Source organism: Cyprinus carpio, unplaced genomic scaffold, assembly GCF_018340385.1.
Source record: "Cyprinus carpio isolate SPL01 unplaced genomic scaffold, ASM1834038v1 S000006785, whole genome shotgun sequence".
Lineage (NCBI taxonomy): Eukaryota > Metazoa > Chordata > Actinopteri > Cypriniformes > Cyprinidae > Cyprinus > Cyprinus carpio.
The window spans coordinates 123,035-138,181 of NW_024879374.1; the positions used below are offsets into that span (position 1 = coordinate 123,035).

The window sequence follows — 15,147 nt, forward strand, 5'->3', positions numbered from 1 at the left end:
ATCTCCAAACAGCCACAGAATCGTATCTTTTTTTCCGTATTTCAGCATTAGTCTTCAGAAACCAAAGCCTCTCCCTCCTTCACTGACACATTATTCACTTTATGTCACAGCAGCACACAGAAACAGAAAAATAAGATTTTTACATGTGAGTTAGTAAAGCTTCATTGAGCAGAGGGCCTTTCGCACCGCATGAACCTTTTCATAGTACCAGAACTAATTATGGAACTACCCACCTTTGAGCGTTACTTCCGTCACTTCCTAGTACACACTGTCGGTGTCAATGCAACCCTTAAATGGTACTGTGAAATAGTTCACGCAAAATCTTCCCAGTACTTTAGTACTGGACATTTAGTTCTGGAACTAAAGCAGTGCGAAAGGCCCTCGTGTGTGTGTACTTGTATTTGTAAGTTGGTAATAAACTGTAAAAATAACATGCATAATAATCATATCATTTTTTAACAAATAAATCATTTATCTATATGTGTGTGCATAAAGTGTGACACACACAACCTAAAAAAAAGTGAAGGCATAACATTTTGATAGCCATTTGGTGGCTGGCTGCAGTATAGATCATTAACCCTGCCCTCTCCATGTAAACAAATGTGACTTGAGCCAATCAAAATAATCAAACTTTTCAAAAGATTTTTCCCAAAGATGGTTTTCATCCTTTTAGGTAGTTCTTGTAATTCTAATATTTGTTAAATTTTTCATTTTTCTAATAAGTTTGCTTTTAGTTAGTTATTTGATGCTAAAAATACGGTGTGGTGGCATGATTGTGAGCTCAGAATTGGGTCTGCGGGAGTTTGGGCAGGACTTCGAAACCATGGCTCCATCTCACAATCACTACTGCGCAGACGGGACTCCAAAAGAATTACTACTGTGCAGACTCTGGGTCTAAAGGACATCATTTTGCAAGATGACAGTGGCCATACTGACAGGTTTTGGCTTAAATTTTCTATAGTGAAAGGAAAGTAGATGTGCATCAGTTTTTTTTTTTTTTTGTTTGTTTTTTTTAAACAGTCTATAGTGTGCATTTAGTGTACACTGTTTAATTGAGTCTGTAACTGTACTGTATCAATTCATCATTTTGTGCATTATAGGCCTAACATACAAACAAGACAAATTACAATAAAACACTATATGCAACATAAACTATTAAAAATTTGTTTAGTAAAAAACAAAAACATCTCACAAATATGCTTTTAAAAAACCAAACGAAAAGAAAGCTACTCACAATTTATTACAATGTTGAATCTCTTGTTTGTGGTTCCTTTGCTGCTGCTGCTCATCTGTAGTTTGTAAAGTCCAGATTGTTCGGTTCTCATGTTCCTGATGGTCAGTGATCCAGTCCTCTTGTCCAGCTTCAGTCTGTCTCTGAATATCCCATCAGTACCTTCATATGTTGCTCTGGTCTTTCCAGTCATTTGAGCAATGAGATTGTTTTCATCTCCAAACATCCACACAATCAGATCATCTTTCTGTGCACCAGTATTATCAGGGTATAAAGTGACTGATTGTCCCTCCACCACTGAAATTATCATGACTTCATTTGTGACAGCAGTGCATAAAAAGAGAAAAATATTGCCATTAGATCAAGTGTGGATGCTGTTTTATCAGTGATCATTTTAAAGAGGTCATGACATGAGAAATCAAATTTGCTTTGAAACATCCTGCAAATTCCATAGCTTAAACCATCCTCCTCATTATTAACAAAGCATTTATTTAATCAAGTGCCACAAAATGGCTCATTTTGGATCAAGGGGCAAGGTTATGTCACCTGGGCTTCGTTCAGCCCCGACAAGATGGGGGCAAAATATTTTTTAAACCGAAACAGTGGTGCGTTGAACACCTTGTTCTGATGATGCAAGAGTTGCAACTACTGCAAATGAGAAGGCCTTTCTTTGTGTTCTGTTTGAAGAATTTTCGGAGCCTGATGAAAATCGGTATAAATATGGTTTTTGCCTTTAATGTAAATAAACATGTGCAAACACTATACTTGCTCTTGTGAATTTATTTAGATGTAAAATACATCGTGCGAGCTGTCTCTTTAATACCACTTTGTTTATATGCATTGCTGATGATTGGGCTGACATTTTTGACACACACCCACCAAACAAGAGAAAACATATCTCAAACCATGTTGCACACCATTTACAGGAAACATGTCATTCAACCTGGAAACCGTAGCAAAATGTTGTGCGCCGGTTTGAGCTTGAACTTGCCCCAGGTACAATCATTTGCAAAAACACTGCCTCCAGAGCAAGGTATCAACGAATAGTCAATAGTCATTAGGCCCCCGCCCAATGACGTTCACTCGCTTAATGGCTGACACTTGATTAGGCTGAATTCGAGTGTCGCCTGTGATGGGACGTCCGGTTCTTTTCTATGAACCGGTTCTTTCGGACAGTTCGTTTCAATGAACCGGTTAAAAAAAAAAAAAAATGGGTTCATCAGTCCTTTTATGCCCTAAAGTAATGACGTCATTCACGATGACGTAATGATATATCAAGTCTATCGTCCCGAGCCGGGATGGAAATACACATTTCAAATATATAAAGTCCCGTAATCATAACATAAATCAGTTAAGACATCAATCATGATCTAAAAAGTTTACAATTAAGTTTTGCAACTAAGCACCCAAATACAGTAACAGGCAGTGATGGGCATACGAGGATTTAAGTCTTGAAGATATACAGTAAATAAATTAGTTGTCATCACCCCAGAAAACATATTCCACTTACTATAATCCATTGCGATTTATTTGTAATTAAATAAACTTATGTCCCGCCAGATTGCCATTCATTCAAGTCTTCGGTTTACCCGCTCTCAATGACATTAGCACAGAATCAGTTGTCCAAAAGAACCAGTTCAGTTCAGATGTGTTGTGTCAGTCAAGGGCAGTCTGTTCGGTAGCTTCACGCTGAATCATGCAGGCGCAGTATCATCAGCTCATCAGCTCAACAGTTCTCGGTTCACTGTACTGGGGATTCGAAAACCAATGTAACCGGTTCTTGACTCAAGAACGAGAACCATTCTAACCAGCATGCTCCAGCACGTTCAGTTTATGCTGCTCTGCTCTGTGTTCATCTTCAGTTCTCTCTTTTCACAGCATTCACTCAGTGTACTGTTTGAGTGAAATGAATTACTCCGGGATATACACTCACCTAAAGGATTATTAGGAACACCTGTTCAATTTCTCATTTCTCATTTCTCATGCAATTATTTAATCAACCAATCACATGGCAGTTGCTTCAATGCATTTAGGGGTGTGGTCCTGGTCAAGACAATCTCCTGAACTCCAAACTGAATGTCAGAAAGGGGGAAAGAAAGGTGATTTTAAGCAATTTTGAGCGTGGCATGGTTGTTGGTGCCAGACGGGCCGGTCTGAGTATTTCACAATCTGCTCAGTTACTGGGATTTTCACACACAACCATTTCTAGGGTTTACAAAGAATGGTGTGAAAAGGGAAAAAAAAACATCCAGTATGCGGCAGTCCTGTGGGCGAAAATGCCTTGTTGATGCTAGAGGTCAGAGGAGAATGGGACCGACTGATTCAAGCTGATAGAAGAGCAACTTTGACTGAAATAACCACCTCGTTACAACCGAGGTATGCAGGCAAAAGCATTTGTGAAGCCACAACACCCACCACCTTGAGGTGGATGGGCTACAACAGCAGAAGACCCCACCGGGTACCACTCATCTCCACTACAAATAGGAAAAAAGAGGCTACAATTTGCACGAGCTCACCAAATTTGGACAGTTGAAGACTGGAAAAAATGAGTCTCGATTTCTGTTGAGACATTCAGATGGTAGAGTCAGAATTTGGCGTAAACAGAATGAGAACATGGATCCATCATGCCTTGTTACCACTGTGCAGGCTGGTGGTGGTGGTGTGTAATGGTGTTGGGGGATGTTTTCTTGGCACACTTTAGGCCCCTTAGTGCCAATTGGGGCATCGTTTAAATGCCACGGCCTACCTGAGCATTGTTTCTGACCATGGCCATCCCTTTATGACCACCATGTACCCATCCTCTGATGGCTACTTCCAGCAGGATAATGCACCATGTCACAAAGCTCGAATCATTTCAAATTGGTTTCTTGAACATGGCAATGAGTTCACTGTACTAAAATGGCCCCCACAGTCACCAGGTCTCAACCCAATAGAGCATCTTTGGGATGTGGTGGAACGGGGAGCTGCGTGCCCTGGATGTGCATCCCACAAATCTCCATCAACTGCAAGATGCTATCCTATCAATATGAGCCAACATTTCTAAAGAATGCTTTCAGCACCTTGTTGAATCAATGCCACGTAGATTCTGAAGGCGAAAGGGGGTCAAACACAGTATTAGCATGGTGTTCCTAATAATCCTTTAGGTGAGTGTACAGTATGTTTATTTCTACTCAGAGGGAGTGTCAGCCACACATTTAAAAAGTGAATAACTTAAGTAAAATTTGTGGATTAAAAACTAGAGACATTAACCGTTTCAGACAATTCTGTCTGATTTGGTGAACTGGTTCAACCAGTTCACTAAGAAGAACTGGTTAAAAATCGAACGATCCGTTCGTGAACCAGACATCACAATCTTGTCTACACTAGATACATTATACAGATGCGAGTTCACTTTCTGACACAGTCCACGTGTTTAAGTCTGTCGTCAATAGGACAAATGGAGTAAAATAATGGGGCACATTGTCATGGATAGTTTCGCAAAGAAAGATGAAGCAGTACTAGATCTGACTGCAGCTGCATCACAATTCGTAAGTGAAAATGATTTAATAATGCTTTTCAAATAAATCTGTACCATAAAACAATAATCAACATGGGTTTGGCTTTTTAGAAACAATTACTTTTAAAGTTGACTCAATTTTAAAATTGACTACGTCCACAAAAACACTGATTATGCAGGTAAAAACATCAATCTCTAAATGGTTACTACTGTTTACCAATAAACTGTGCTATAATAGTTTACATAATTTTACCTTATCTGATATAAATAGCAATTATCATGTCTAATGAGTATTTTTTTTTTTTTTTGTAATTTCTAAATAATTTGGTTCAGTTTGCGAAAAGCTCAATCTGCTAATTTTATGGTAATTTATCAAGCTTAATGTCTGAAATAACTGCCAATAAAGAAATGTGATCATTATACTGAAAAAAAGTATGATTCTTACCTTTAACATTAACAATGAATCTTTGAAACGAGGTTCCTCTGCTGCTGCTGGTCTGTAGTTTATAGACTCCACTGTGTTCAGCTGTGATGTTTGTGATGGTCAGTGATGCAGTCTTGACTAGTTTCAGTTTGTCTTTGAATCTCCCATCAATACCATCAAAGGTAGTGATCTCTCTGGTTTCGCTTTTTGATTTCAGCTATGAGAGTCTCTTGAGGACCCAAACATCCACAGGATCTGATCATCTCCCTTTATTTCAGCATCAATTTTTAGAGTGACAGATTCCTCCCTCCATTACTGACAAAATCTTCTCTTCATCTGTCACAGCAGTGCACAGCAAAACAGAGAAATGAGTAGAAGTAAGTGAATGAGCAAATTGACAAGTCAGTAACACTGAGAACATTCCGTGATCTAATAAAGCAATGAACCCCAGGAAGCCAGCAACCACTTTGTTGGAACCACAACTGTTCCTAAGGAACTATATATTAGGTTAATAAGCCTCGTGAAGCCGAGGTTTACAGTGAATTTATAACGGCTAAGGGGGTTTTAGGCACTCCGCTTCGCGTCATCCCTAACAATGTCCCTTAGCTTTTATAAATTCACTGTAAAACCACGGCTTCATGAGGCTTGTTGCTTTTTATAAAATGGTTATCCATAAACATAGTAAGGTCAAAGAGAATTGATTGCCAAGTGGCGAAACTCTGTTGTGTTATGGGTAACAGTCTGTAGATGGCGCTGCGGAGGCGAGGCCGCCATTATGGACTGAAAGCTGGTGAAATCATCATATGATCAGTTCTTCCAATCAGTTATTGTTCATTTTTAGAAATCTATACAAAACTTGAACTGATATTTATTGTTTGTTTGTTCAAATCTCTACCAGTGCAGAGGTTTTGCTGTTCGTTTTTAGAAATCTATACAAAACTTGAACTGGCTAGTAGTTTCCGAAAGATGGTCAGACTTATTTTTTGTTCATGTGTGCATTTGCTAGATTATACACCTTTTTGACTAATGCTTCCATTCTATGTCAATGCCTCTTCTCTCACAAAAAAAAAAAAAAAAAAAAAAAAAAACTTCTCATACACAAATGCACACACAATAGATGGTGGTGTCTGATTAATTACTGAGATCTTATGGCACCACTTCCATTTTAGTACTGTTTATAGTTCATGTGTGCACTTGCTGGATTGCACATCTTTTTTTTGTACCTTTCCGTCTGTAATAGGACATTCACAGATTGTTTTTGTTCTTGCCATTGAAATGTTCACTGTGTGCACTTTCACTGAAGATGTTGAAAAACAAGTTGTTAATATTTTTGTGAAATTCTATGTAAAAGATGAACTGTCTTTAGAAATGCTCATTTATAATTTTATTTATTTATTTATTTATTTATTTATTTTTCCAAATCATATATATGGTGATGTTCACTAATGTCAAAATCAACATTTGAATAAATCTTATTACTGTGTGTCTGCCTATATATATTATTTCATGAATTTCTGTTATTCATATAACAAGGAAAAATGCATAATAGAACATAAATATTGATATATTAAAGGTTTGCAGTAATTTTATAATTGTATCTTTGCAAACCTTAAGTGGTAGGCTAATGAAGCCGATTCGGTGGGGGACATACCCTTACGAAAAAGTACTATAGGAATCTTTTAGTATTTTGGGACAAAATATTATAGTAATCTTACAGGAATACTAGGCCTATAGTAATTTGGGACATACTACAGAAGTAGGATAAGACTACTATAGAAATACTATAGCAGCTTAAAAATATTATAGAGGTATTACAGAACATCACAGAAGTATGTTATGTTCTGTAATACCTGTATAATATCCTAGAGAGCCGCTATAGTATTTCTACAGTAGTCTTATAGTACTTCTATAGTAATATTTTGTCCCAAAATACTATTTTCCTAAGGGTAATTAGGCCATGCATAACCGACACATAGACGTATATTTCTATCATTTAACGTCGGTCATCCTCATTAATGTATTTTAAATTTTCATATTTAGATATGACGGCCAGAAAGAATTAAGTTATGTTAAGTTTTTTGTTATGTTAAGTTTTTCAGTGCCATTGACTCCCATTATTTCTCGGCGTTTTGCTTCAAGCGGGTTTTTTTTTCAGTCCATAATGGCGGCCGCGCCGTCACGTCATGGGGCAACTGTTGCTATGGAGCGTTCTATTGAGTTTCGCCTCTTGGCTTCTATACTCTTTGGTAAGGTTTCACAGAATAAAACAACAAATAAGGTGTAATGATATAAATAAAAAAAACGTATTCTTCCACCAAACAATGTAGTTCCTCAGAAACAGATGTGGTTCCAACAAAGTGGCTGCAGAGCAACACACAGAAGTAAACAAAAGTCTATGTTTGTAGTGTAATTTACAACAGCTCCGAAAGCGGCTCAACCAATCAGAATCAAGGACCAGAACTATCCGTTTTATAACAACTGATAACAGTTTACTGATAACAGTTTACAATAATGTTGTGTCTAAATAATACAAGTTAAATTAGTTAAACTCTTGCTATATGAGTTGAAGTACTTACATTTTTTGCAAAGTTGTTCAGCGGTCGTGTCTTCATCTGTCACAGCAGCACGTAGAAAATGTGAAACGAGATTGTGAGAATGTAGATGAAGATGTGTGGTTCTTTTACATGCTTTTAATAATCGGTAATCGGTATATTTATTATATACTCAAGGCAGCAACGGATATTTTCCACAGAAATGCTAACTATGCTTTTTAATATTCCTTCATTAATAATAATAATAATAATAATAATAATAATTATAAAACATTAGTTAACCCAACGGATTGTAAATTCTGACATTTTTAATTGCCCCTCATGTCATTCCAAACTTGACTTTGACTTTCATCTCTGAGACAGAAAAAATGTATTAAAGATTAAGAAGATGAATCAAAATATTTACATACACACAGGTTTCAAATGAGCTGAAGGAGAATAAATAATGAATCTAAATATTATTTGGTCACACTTCATTTTAAGGTCCAATTCTCGCTATTTGACAAACCATTAACTAACGACTTAAGCCTTAAACTCCTAATTTGCTGCTTATTAATATGTTAGTAAGGTAGTAGTTAAGGGAAGATCAGATGCAAAATGCACTTTACATGTTGTTTGAACATAAATGTGTCCTGGCAAGTGTGTGTGTACAACAACCACCCTATAATGATAAAATTTGCCCAGTGTTTTTTTTTCAAATCCCTGAAAATCATAATCACTTTCTCAGATCAAGCCGTTCACAGATGGAGACGAGAATGACTCCTAAGCGTTTCAGGAGTTTTGTTGTTGGATGTAATAATTCATAATCACTTTCTCAGATCTACTCCCTACATCTGAGCCGCTGACGACCAGAGAGGATTGCTTTTGGTTTTGAATGCGCCCCCCGATCTACATAAATGCAACCATCTTTTGCGCGAACTCATTCGTGAATCCAGCTTCACCTACAGAGATGAGAATCAAGATTTTTGTTTGAAGCGTGGCATTGCCTTTTCTTAATACTGTTGCTAGTTAGCAAGTTCACAACAACTGCGGCTAAGTTTACATTCAGAGAACTGCTGCTCACCCCATGGAAGATGGGCGGGGTGAGCAGAGCTCCATTAGCATTTAAAAGGGCCATGCACCGCAACAGGTCGCTTGTGAAAAAGCTGTTTTTTACAGGGTAAAAAGGGTGTTGTTTCTACACTAACCATTTAGAAATTTTAAACCCAAGTTTCTGATACCATAACGAAACCATACCACTATATGGATAAGGGCTTCTGCTGTCCCCCTTAAAGTTAAGTTATTAGGGGATGGAAGCGTCTGGTCCAACAGAATAAATGCTTTATAAGTACTAAACACAGCATATGTTTAAATAACCTGCCTGTTAACAATCAATATTAATCGTGAGAATCGGCTCCCAGAGTAAGTGTTACCCTAATAGTTTTATAACTAATAATTTTTGTAACATGTTTCGAAATACATATTTTTTGTTCTATCCTTAATACATTCTTTATCTATCTTTTTATTAATACTTTTCCTATACATAAAGTAATACTAATGACAGACGTGAAGTGATAGATGAACTCACTTACAGGTAGTAGATAACAAAAGGCATGTAAAGCAAAGAAAAACAAACACATGGCATCTCCCTCTTCATTGGGTTTCCTGTAATAGTGTCTGAAAGAAGAGGCTGAATGAAGCCATAAACAGTGACACACATACAGACGCGAGACAGACCGCGGCCACACAAACCTCAAAACAGGCCACAGCAAGCTTCAGGCTACATTTCTACAGCCTTGCTCTTAGTTTTTGTGAACTAAGATGAAGATTTGGTCAATTCTTTCTGCATTTTTAACGAAATTTCATAAATTAGTATATAATGTCATGCACCTCAGTATTGCGGACAGCGACACATTATATTACAATTATTGCATTAAATTACGAACATAGCTTGTGGTAAGAAAAACAACAACATAGAAACCACAGAATAGGAACCACAGATACGATAAAAACTCTATTGTCCTAAAATCTCATTTTTGCCATTTCAGCTGTAATACTTACTCTCCGTTTAAAACATTTGTTTCCGAGATCTCTGGTTCTTGTCAATCAGCACATGAAATTAAGAAAAACAGGAGATCATTAGAGATTGATGCACAACATTTTTTCAAAAATATTTTGAACGACTGTATGTGCAGTTTAAGTGATTATTTGGTGAACATCGTCCTCGTTGCTCATGCAGTCAATTACAATGCTATTACGGTCCCTATTACACATAATGTTTCTATGAACTATTATACGCCTTAAAAAAAAGAGAGAGAGAGCTCAGTGTGATGGCATTTTTAACTAAACAACTAAAACTAACTGAGCAGATAAGAGGCTGACAGAATTCATTGACAGAAACTTGACAATATCTTTTTATTGTTTAACATCTACATCTGTGTGTTGAGGGTGAAGAGCCCATGCAGACCATCTAACAATTCAAACTGGCCAAAATGAGCAGGATTTGAGTTTTGGTCTTTTGCAACCTGTTGCGATCACAGAATGTATATTATTAATACTGCAGTAAAAACAATTTTTGCATTTTTAACTCTACTGTGACATAATAAAGCTCATGGTAACACACTTGCTGTATGAGTTGTAATACTTACACCATAAACCGCTTTAGATTCACAGATTCTGTTGGCGATCGGAATAAGCAACAGCCCCTGTCAGCTACCAGCCAACGCACTACCACGATATTTCCGGCAAATAGCACCTGAAGACCGTTCTGTTCTGTAATGATAAAAGAGAGACCGTACCTAAACACTTTAAACAACCTCTCAATGAATAACACTAGTGAAGATCTTATAACTACAATCTCTGTTCATGACCCTTAAAATTCATTTTAACATTGTAAAAGTAGTGAAGATAAACAATTAAAATATTGTACGATTACTATCACAAATCTGAGAAACATCCGTATTTATCACAATATTTAATCCAAGCTTCAGAATTCTTCTGGGAAAGAAGATTTGAGCTCTGACTGTTAAAGTATAGTGTCATGAAGTTTATTTGAAAAGTAAAATATCTGATTCCTCCAATGAGTATGACATCATCACGTCATCTGAATTACAGACAGCTGATGAACAATCAGATGTTGAATCTTTGTAGAGCTGTTGTATAAAATCAACTTCACGCTTGCCATTGTGCTGCTGTTCTGAGTATCAGTCATGGGATCACGCTGCGGACACAATCACAGCTGTGAGATATTCAGAACAACAGCATGACGGGTGGATATCGTCAAACTAAAACTATGTTAGATTTGCTTAACACCGCACTGTCCACTAATGTTTGGTAGACTGCACCTTAATAAATCAGTTTTAAGTCAATTTCATTTATCATAAAGTAATCCACATTTTGAGAAATAACTACTAGAAAAAAAAAAGAAGTTCCATCACCTAAACAAGTAACATTGAATTTCTTAATTGAAGGTCCCAGTGTTGCGGTCGCGATCTGTAGTACATAAAGCCCAAGAGTGTTCGGTTCTCTCATGTTCTGGATGGTCAGAGATCCAGTCCTGAAGGTCATCTGCAGTCTGTCTCGGAATCTCTCATCAGTGTTACTTAACAGGACTTATTTCAAAAACCTACAGCAATGACTGGGCTTTATAACCCACACCCTCCACACACTATCTTAATAATTTCCTGTGTATTGAGTGAGTTCAGGGTTCAGAGGGACCAGAATCTCCCTCCTTCACTCACTGACACTTACTTCACTGCTTCTGTTTCAGCACCAACCACACCTGAAGAACAAACCGAAACACTTTTCTCAGAGATTAAACTCAGAAACACTGTACAAATTTAACACATCATTTTTAAGTCCTTGTCTTATAAAAACCCGCTACAAAATTAAGAATTGGAGCAGTCCCACAAAGAAATGATAAATCTCAATACATGTATCTATAATTTATGGATTCCATTTATTCAGCAGACACCTTTATACTACAAAGCTACTTATGATATGATAAATAACATCATGAGTAAAGTGCTCCTACACAGACACATACCATTCGACGTTGCTTTGATATAATCCGCCAGAGGGCTTTCAAAATGGACAAATGCTTAATCATTAGAGATTACAAGTATAGTTTTTTTGTTTGGTTTGTTTTGTTTTGTTTGTTTGTTGTATTTTTTCATGTTTATTAACAATGGCTGCATGCTAATTTATGTACAGACAAAGTGAAAGAAGGGATGAGGCAACATGATTGAATTTGTGAAGTTGAACATTTTAGTATTTATTTAGTAAAAAGATAAATTGACCCTTGGGGTAAGATGGCCCACCAGGGCCCGGTGCGGGCCCACATAGGGGTGCCCTAAGCAGAATAGTATGGAGCCCCCTCCTCAAAAAATAAACAAAGCAAACAGACAAACAAAACACACCTATTATAGGGATCCAAATATAACTTTAATAACATATAACAGGTAAATAAATAAATTTTGTAATTAAATTGTATTTATTTATAAATTACAATTGTTAGCTCTAGACCAGTTACCTATGGCTACGATTTTAATATTACTGTTGGTCTGATTGATTTTAAATATTTATAGTCTCTCCTCAGAAAATCACACAAAAAAAAATTAACGATTTTTACTACAATAAAACCATGGTTACTTTGGGTAAGGGTGCGATGATCCACATGTTTTTTTGTTGAAGACAAGTATCGGAGGCCTGGTAGCCTGTCTATCGCAAAAAGGTGGCCAAAAATTAAATATTAAGTGGATATTTCAAAATAAATGTCTGGTCAATAGTAAACAAGGAGTTAATCATCCTGTAAGTGTAACCAGCAGCAATTAGTTCCTTTTGTGTCCCTTTGCAGGCGTTTTGCCATAATATAATATATATAAATAATATCATGTATTTTACCAGTGTTGGTGGCGAATTATTACTCAATATTAAAAAACGTCAGATCTGTATAATAATATAATAGTATATCATGATTATGAGTTGATACATGTTTTATTTTGATACCGTGTTGGTTTCGAAATTCTTTTCAATAGTCAAAACGCATTATGTCAACACTCTAAAAAGTTCACAGGATTATAGAGTGATTAAAAGGATGCACGGCTTCATCTTTTCTCTGCGCTGATACATGCCGTGATTTAGCCTAGTTGTTCCTTAATTTGATGATCATGTGTATATGCGCCGAAAACATGAGCTGAACGCGAGCGCAGATGCGGGGAATGGCGCGGTCACTTTTCCTGCCTACTGCGTTTAACCATAAAAATGCATTTGTTTTATAATTTATTATACATATGTACTGTAGAATATATCATTTTTTAGCTTTTTATGCATGTATATGTATATAGGGTTGATATAGCACGAAAGTTTGTTTTTTGATTTTTTGATTTGTTTTATTGAGCAACTGTCATTGCCGCTAACTACGCAAACTGCGTAGCCTACTCCTGGGCATAGAGAGCGTCGGTACTCTGTGACCCACTCCCAAAACGAGCATAGAAAGCCCCCAATGGAAGTGTGCATGTTTGTGTTTTTTAAGCCAAGATTTTATAAGACCAGATACGATTTTTCTCAACTAATTATAGCTAGTCTCGTTTTGTTTACATGCTAAATGTTTATCACTGTTAATATATGAACTCCAGGATTTAAATAATACTACATCATCAAATAATATAAGTGAAACTAAACATGTTTAGGAATAACGCGAAATCTTCACACTTAACCGCAACATCAGGGTGAAGTAAAAACATGGCTCGGGGACGAAAGAGCTCTTCATATTTGTTGCAGATTCCAGCGAAGTTTCTGATGATCTTAAGTACAACTCGATGAATATTAATATTATACGCACTCACCCGACGGGCGGCGATAACTGTTTAGCAAAGCACTACCAATAGATTTTATACGCGACGGACTGACTATGACATTTCTGGTAAGTTTTAATATGCGAAAAAAAGGCTTTGAGTTCTGCTTACAACTCTGCACTGGCCGTACAAGCGCAACGACCGCTATTAAACTCCTCAGCAAGAATCTTTTCTAGCTATTTTGTTAAATTTTGGGAAGGGCGAACTCCATTCTCAAACGACCATTACCTGCCATCTGCTGTGGGGTAACGCATTAAAATGTTGCATGTGTACAAAAATTGCTCAAAAAAATTGCCCCGTGTGATCAGCCTTATTTTCCATAATGTGTGTACTACTTTATGTAAAAACTTAAAAAAAAAACAAAAAAAAAAAAAAAATTTTGAAATATTATAATTCTATTAAATAAATAATACATGAACGACTTTGGCAAAGACCAAGTAAAACACATAAATACAGTTTCCATACAGTAAATTGACTGAAACCTTGAATAGTTGCCTGTCTAAATCAACTTTGAACAATGAAAGGAGAGGTTTAGACCAGTAACACTTTTTCTTATGGATGTGAAATTTAGCTAGCAGGAAACACCCAATTATAGTCTGTAAAATTTCTGTATATTCTCTTTTGGTAGACAAAACTCCAAACCTGACAGCTCTTTAAAAACAAAGAAAAGTCACCTCAAATATAGGATTGGATAAGCATGAACAAATCTGAGGAGACCATTTTTTTTTTTTTTTTTTTTTTTTTTTTTTTTTGTCTGAGAACATTGCCAAAACAAATGAATGAAGTCTTCTTCAGAAAATGTCAAAAACCTGCAATTGACTTCAAATGGACTGACTCATATTTCTAAGAAAAGCTTTACTATATGGACTAACTTTATGAATCAACTTAAATGGTTATTTCTTTTACTTTATTGTTGATCAGATACTTATGAGGCAGAAGTCCCATACTTTTCTCCCACGAGTGAAGCAACACCTGTGCTGTTCCATTACTGAATGAATGTAGTTTTGTACAAAAACAAAATGAGCACTGATGCAACGATTCCTGAAAATCACTTCATGAGTCAAGAGTCACTTGCTTCGTTGCAAAATTGAAATCTGCCGTTTTGGGAATGATGGTTTGATTTGAAGATTCAGTTAATCATTTTATTAACTCCTTTATTAAAACAAGGACTTGCAGCCACTACTAGTGGTTTCTCAGGCATTTATGTACACAAGCAGTCCACTGATGGCACGATTAAGAATGACAGATGACCTAAAGGTGTTACTGTAATACAACTGTATTTTGCACCCGTTAATGCTTACAAATAATGGTACGAAAACATTTTAAATCCATTTCCACATAGCCTAATCGATTTATTTTGGTCACTATATGAAACTGACTTAACTTGATCACGACTTGACTCAACCAACCGCAGTTGTTACAACACCAATACCGACCGAGACATGACAACATGAGGGCATTTATACTCAGACAACAAGGGTAACAAGACGAGAACCAACCAATGAGAGACGCTCGACTCAGTAAACACAAACAATGAGAGACAGGTTCACATGAACAAAGAACCAGCAAGCAGGACTAACCTGAGGGCAGGGAATCACATTGACTAGACA

At 36.6% G+C, this 15,147-nt stretch overlaps 1 long non-coding RNA gene across 1 annotated transcript; it reads right to left on the reverse strand.

Moving 5' to 3' along the window:
* Positions 1 to 7,785, reverse strand: LOC122144850. Its single transcript, XR_006159871.1, has 4 exons — positions 7,728 to 7,785; positions 5,173 to 5,487; positions 1,235 to 1,543; positions 1 to 97 (listed from the first exon to the last, which is right to left on the reverse strand). It is a non-coding gene; the product is annotated as an uncharacterized LOC122144850 (long non-coding RNA).
* Between the last annotated feature and the right edge of the window lie 7,362 nt (positions 7,786 to 15,147).